Consider the following 7,082-nt stretch of genomic DNA (forward strand, 5'->3'; position numbering starts at 1 on the left):
GCAAATAGAGCCAGCTTGGCTTCTTTATTTTTAACATGTACACATTTATTTCTTACAGATGCTTAATTGATCTGGCTAAGACTTCTGATGTGTTGAGGAGAGATGAAGAGGATGGGCATCCTTGTCTTGTTCTGCATCTTAGAAAGGAAGCGTCAACGTTTCCTTGTTGAATATGGTATCAGTTGTGGGTTTGCCATATGGGAACCTTATTGTGTTGAGGTCCATTTGTTCTACACCAAGGTTGTTAAAATTTTTTATCATGAGGTAATTGAATTTTGTCAAATGCCTTTTCTGCAACTTGTTGAAATGCAATATGAATTTCATCATTCATTCTGTTAATGTGATGTTCCACACTTCTAGCTTTGTGTATGTGGAATTATAATTGCATCTGTAGGATGACTCCCATTTGATTCCAGTAAATTATCCTTTTAATGTGCTTCTGAATTCTGAATTCAATCTGCTAGTATTTTATTGGAGATTTTTGCCTCTATGTTCATCAGTGATACTAGCTCTGCATGGCTGGGGTTTCGTTTCCTACTACAGTTTCTCTCTCCTTCATCCCTCTTATCTTCCCTCCTGCTTGCCTTATATACATTTTCTGGCTTTGTCATAAAAGCTTCAAAAAAGCTGGGAAGGATTTCCTCCTCCTCCTCCTCTTCTTCCTCTTCCTCTCTTCATTTTCTTGAAATATAGATTTTGTTGTTATTGAAACAATTTTTCTTTTCCCTTCTCCTTTTATTTAGGATATTGCACATACTAGGGAAGGATGCTAACACTCAGCAACATCTCCAGCTTTTTGGTTTTCTCTTTTCCCTCTTAGAGTTATCTCTTCTGTTTTTCAAAAATCTTTGTGTGTTGTGTTTCCTGTTTCTTCTTTTTGGTTTTGGTCTTAAGATATTTTTTCAGTGTCCTCTTTGATTTCTTGATTATTTCTCCTGAGACATGTAGATTAATTTCCATATGACTTTTAAAATTTTCTTCCTGTTAAATTACATTTTAAATTTTATAGCTATATAAAAAAACCTAAGATGAAATATACCATTGGTTTAGTATTATCCTTGAGAAAATTATTCTTTTGGTTGCTGGCTTAGTGTTCTGTGTTTTTCCCTCTTTTGAACTATTAGTCTACACTTTTCTCATGCACTATGGAAGGGGTGAAATCTCTGGGAATGGTTAGATGATTCATATCTTCTGAATTGTGGCATCTCCTTGAAGCTAGAATACTGATGGAGAGTGGATTTGCCTTTCATTCTATCTAGGGTCTCTCTGTAACATGACAAAGCTGGACTGATGGAGTAACAGAGAATACTACACTCCTCTCATTCATCTTGAAGGGGCTGTTTCTTGCCCTTGCACTGTTGGTACTCTAGCATTTAACTCTCATGGACTGAAAGGTGTAATGAAATTATTTGAAGAGAAATGTATAGTGCATATTTTCTCACCAAAGTTTCCATACATATTTGCTGTTAATAAAGAAATTCTGGTGAGTTTTAACTTGATGACTGGATGGGGCTTGGTGTCAGCCTCAGGCCTTTGTGCTTCTTCTCTTTTGGCTTGATGGACTATGGAAGGAAAGATTTGCCTCTTTAGCACTGGGTCTTGGGATTTCTGTACATCCATGAATGACAGAAGGTTGACAGAGTGACAAAATCAGTTAATAAACACACAGACATGCACAGACACACATGCAAACACACACGAGTGCACACATGCACACACACAAATAAACATATGTACATGTACAGACACACAAACATTTTATTTTAGTCTTTCAGTTCTGTACTTAAAGAAGCCTGTTTAAGCAGGCCCACGTGCTGTACGTGATTTCATATCAACCCCAGAAATTGTCACCTCTGTGTGTATCCCCCTAGAGGATTTTTTCACTTGTCTGTTTTGACCTGTGGGTACTCCCTTGGATGTGGTGCAATACGTTAGTAGTTTGGTGGACCATATTTTAAAGGCACCAGATTGTCTCCTTGTTATTCAGGTTCTCAGACATTTCCTTTGGCTTTGTTGTTAATTGTGCATTTTTAAGCAGAGAACTTTCAGACAAGCATCCCTACCTTAAGATGAAAGCACACACAATACAACACCAACAAAGTACAACATACCACAGTGTTTCAAAAGTCTAACAAACAGATCTACTTGCAGCTTTAGTAAAAAGCCTCATATATTCAGTTTTGATTCAGGACTCACTCACAAATGCTCTTCACCACCCAGTAGAGCTGCATCAAGAAACAGATTTGAAGATTGACAACAGGAGTTAAGAAATCATGCATAGCTTTCTCACTAGGGCCTTAGAGCTTAAGAAAGTTGCTATTTAACTGAGTATATGCTAAATGTCATGTATAAGTTAGTATGCGTTAGTCCTCAACACAACTTTCTTCAGTTAGGAAAGTAAAAGAGAGCCATCCTACAGCAATGTAGACTGGAGGAGCTTACACTTGCTTGATGTGCACTCATCGCCTCTTGAACAAATATTGTATTCATACAAATAAGATCCAACCCTTGTTAAGACCAAAACTAAATGTAGTTATGGGTCTATTGACCTGGAATTTAAAAGGCTGCATTTCTTCCTCTCAGTCACCTTTTTACTGAAAAACAAAACAAAACAAAAACAGAAAACAAAAAGGAGAATCTGAAATAAAGATGATTAGATTCAGCAGCCAACGTAAAACAGCCGATGAAAATTAGAATTTCTAGATCCAACCATATTGGCTAATAGGAATCCAAATGAAGAGCTAGCTGGGCTCAGGCAAGGGCTCCTTGGGGAGTGTATTGAGCTCTTGTGCATGCTTAAGCCCTTGTGTCTGCAGTCTGAGGATCAGAAGTGCTCCTCTTTATTTGTTCAGGAGTATCAGCTAGATGGTCCTTAGAGTTCAATCCTAATACCAGTGCATCCAGAAAATAAATCATGTGAAGATGAAGATGCTGGGGATTACAGAAGTAACTGCAGTGCGTGAAGTAGTCTGCCTTCTCAGGCAAATAGAAGTGTTAGATGCCCATAATTGCAAGGCTTTTAAACTCTTTTAATGAAGAGACAAGTGAGCTAGCAGGCATGCATAAAAAAACAGTATGCAGGGGTAAAGCACAGAAACAAAGAACTTTCTGTCCTAGGCTTCCAAACTTTTGAAATAGGTTTATATTCCTTTCCCAAGTCCTGACTCAGCCAGTCAGACAGTTGTGCTTCCTTGGTGACTTGGCTCTAAAGAGACCAGTCAGAGTGAATCCCTAGATACCTGTCGGTAAGCCTGGAGGAAATACCCATCGTGTCAAAGTGGGAACATTTTGCAACACAAAACTGACTTAATCAGGTTCAGAGGATGAATAGATTTGCATCAGGAACTGCTATGTTATCTTGTGTTTGTGTCTGGGATGTAGCTAGGGAATAGGGATTGGACTCGCAATAAATGAAGTTCTGGGTTCAATACACAGGATCTTTCTTTCCAAAGTGGGTGAAGCTCTCACTACCTCTGATTTTTTGTTATGCAAAATATCATTTTCTCCATTAAGCAAGTCAGGTTGTTTGAAATATTGTTATTTGAAATTGATAAAAATCTTACCTGAGACAACTACTGGTATTTGTTTGTTTGTTTTTATTTGCCTAGTGTATACTTAAAGAACTTCCAGCTAAATGTTAATACCCATACCACTACGAGACCATCCACTTGACAAACTAGAAAGCCAAGGCTCAGAATCATTGCCCAGAGTGGTAGAGCAGGATTTGGATCTGTTTCACCAAAACCCAAAGCCTAGAGTTTTTTCTTTTCTTTTCTTTTCTTTTCTTTTCTTTTCTTTTCTTTTCTTTTCTTTTCTTTTCTTTCCTTTCCTTTCCTTTCCTTTCCTTTCCTTTCCTTTCCTTTCCTTTCCTTTCCTTTCCTTTCCTTTCCTTTCCTTTCCTTTCCTCTTCTCTTTCCTTTCCTTTCCTTTCCTTTTCTTTCCTTACATCTTATTAGATCCCTGTCATGAAGCCTGAGGTTACTTGCAGATATTTCAATAAACCTTGTGTTTAGCATTTCCCACGTGTCTGCTAACTTACCCCTGGGTATGGGTTCATCCATTGATAGAAACTGAGATTCAAGTCTCTCAATCAACAAAGCTCACTTTTTCACTACTAAATATCTCGGTGGGTTTGAATACATACAAATCAAAGCTAGAACACAGGAGTAGAATGCATTTTGAATGGATCTATGTATTCATGAGGCAGAACTGAGTAGACAGCACTTCAGCCTTGCCTTAAATAACAGCAGGCAACAGCACATAGCTGGAGATTTTGAAGTTTAATAAATGGTTAGAAATCTTGACTGTTGGATGTTAAGATTTTTACCATACCAGATTAGACGTGCCAGATAGATAAACCCTGAAGATTCCATTGAAAATCCAAAAGAACAGGAAAGCCTAAAAGTAACTATGGCAGTGGCAGTGAAAGGGGGAATAGAGTATAAACTCTGTCCCAATGTGTTCTTAGAGGGGAATGACTAAGAAGCATTTTCACAGACTAGGTATTGTGTGTTCTACCTAACAGGTTCCTCTAGTGGTACTTGGAAACTTTAACCCAGTCCCTAGAGCTTAGCTCAGGAAGATGAAGTGAGAAGGTCCCATAATTATGTTTGCATTGTGGATGGATGAGGTGCCCTTGAAGTCACAGTCAGTGCTAGAATCTCCTTTTCCTATCCTGTGACAGTGACCCATGATAACCCTCAACAATGGGTGTTTCTTCTATCTGTGAAGTAAATAAAGTGTTAAAAAACAAACTCCACAGGAGGGAAAGGCCCTTGAGAATAAGAGCACTGTATGGCACACAATGAGAGAGATGTGCTATGAGATATTCAGTCAAAGAAATGAAATCTGACGTGAAGATAGGTGGGGCATTCATATAGAAGGCAGAGAGAAATGAGGAGACTGAGGAAGGGACGATCCACCTTCAGTCTGGTCGCCCCTTATTTTCTTTCTTTCTTTTTTTTTATTAGGTATTTTCCTCATTTACATTTCCAATGCTATCCCAAAAGTCCCCCATACCCTCCCCCCAACCCCCCTACCCACCCACTCCCACTTTTGGCCCTGGTGTTCCCCTGTACTGGGGCATATAAAGTTTGCAAGTCCAATGGGCCTCTCTTTCCAGTGATGGCTGACTAGGCCATCTTTTGATACATATGCAGCTAGAGTCAAGAGCTCTGGGGTACTGGTTAGTTCATAATGTTGTTCCACCTATAGGGTTGCAGATCCCTTTAGCTCCTTGGCTATTTTCTCTAGCTCCTCCATTGGGGGCCCTGTGATCCATCCAATAGCTGACTGTGAGCATCCACTTATGTGTTTGCTAGGCCCCGGCATAGCCTCACAAGAGACAGCTATATCAGGGTCCTTTCAGTACAATCTTGCTAGTGTATGCAATGGTGTCAGCGTTTGGAGGCTGATTATGGGATGGATCCCTGGATATGGCAGTCTCTAGATGGTCCATCCTTTTGTCTCAGCTCCAAACTTCGTCTCTGTAACTCCTTCCATGGGTGTTTTGTTCCCAATTCTAAGAAGGGGCAAAGTGTCCACACTTTGGTTTTCATTCTTCTTGAGTTTCATGTGTTTTGCAAATTGTAACTTATATCTTGGGTATTCTAAGTTTCTAGGCTAATATCCACTTATCAGTGAGTACATATCATTTGAGCTCTTTTGTGATTGGATTACCTCACTCAGGATAATGCCCTCCAGGTCCAACCATTTGCCTAGGAATTAAATAAATTCATTCTTTTTAATAGCTGAGTAGTACTCCATTGTGTAAATGTACCACATTTTCTGTATCCATTCCTCTGTTGAGGGGCATCTGAGTTCTTTCCAGCTTCTGGCTATTATAAATAAGGCTGCTATGAACATAGTGGAGCATGTTTCTTTCTTACTAGTTGGAACATCTTCTGGATATATGCCCAGGAGAGGTATTGCAGGATCCTCCGGTAGTACAATGTCCAATTTTCTGAGAAACCTCCAGACTGATTTCCAGAGTGGGCCCCTTATTTTCTGGGAATCACTATGAGGCTGTGCATTTTCCCCATGCATGTTAACAATGTAAAGTTAGGGTATTGTGAAAGGGCTCTAAGGGAGAAGCCATCTCATAACAAATGCTAGGTTAGGATAGAAAGATGAAAAAATATGAACTAAACCCCAACAAACCAAAAAACCCAAACCAGAGGAAGCAATTTAAAAGAGGCATTCACAAGGGGGGATGGGCATTGATTGTGGAGTGTGGGGAGACCCTGACCATGGCTTTCTGCTTGAGCTTCACTGTTCTCTGAACTTCTCACACCTATCCCAGTAACATTGCTGGGGGAGTTTTGTTGTCCTTGCTTGGGGAAGCGATGGGGCAGAATAAAGTCAGAAATACAAGGGAGTTCATTGTCTCCATTTCCAAATCTAGTTCCTTAGGGTTCTGGAGAGGAAAGTGTGGCCAGTAGGCTTAGGGTGAAGGAGAAAGAGATCTGACTTTCTCCCTCATCAGGAGGGTGAGGCATGGATTTGTTCCAGGAAACTCAACCCTGAGTTCCATCTTCTAGGGAAAGCATGGGGTTCAGAGAGAATAAGTCTTATTGTGGAAAAGGGTCTCCCAGAACAAAGGGAAGATAATATGGCATAATCCATATCTATGTGACCATGACCTTGTAACATAGAACACCCAATCAGAATACATGAACCATATAAGGAAGACTAAACATAGGTGCTAAAATGCAAAGGGAAATTAAAGAGGGGTGTATTAGGCTATGCCCTGTGGCATTCTGGGCTCAGCCTTTGAATGTGAATTCCTGGAGTCCACGTCAGCACGAATAAACACTGTTTCCTTGCAGAAAGTCTTGGTGTTCTACACAAGACTCTTATTCTAACAGTTTAGCAGAGATATTGTTTGTCCCATTATATCATGGGCAGAATATTTTGTGACTGGGTACCAAGATAGTTCTGTGGGCAAAGTTACTTGCTGCCAAACCTGATAACCTGAGTTTGATCCCTGGGGCCCACATTGTAGGGGAGAGACTCCTGCAGATTTTCTAACCTCCACATATGCACTATGACAACCACTTCCAAAAATAAATCAATGTAGTAAT

At 39.9% G+C, this 7,082-nt stretch overlaps 1 long non-coding RNA gene across 1 annotated transcript in view; it reads left to right on the plus strand.

Moving 5' to 3' along the window:
- Gm12436 overlaps window positions 1–2,608 on the plus strand; it is a 64,645-nt gene extending 62,037 nt beyond the window's left edge. Inside the window, exon 4 of the long non-coding RNA XR_390554.1 lies at window positions 59–2,608. This is a non-coding gene — a long non-coding RNA (predicted gene 12436). The remainder of the gene's footprint in view (window positions 1–58) is intronic.
- Window positions 2,609–7,082: the final 4,474 nt, after the last annotated feature.

Source organism: Mus musculus, chromosome 4 (assembly GCF_000001635.26).
Source record: "Mus musculus strain C57BL/6J chromosome 4, GRCm38.p6 C57BL/6J".
NCBI classification, from domain to species: domain Eukaryota; kingdom Metazoa; phylum Chordata; class Mammalia; order Rodentia; family Muridae; genus Mus; species Mus musculus.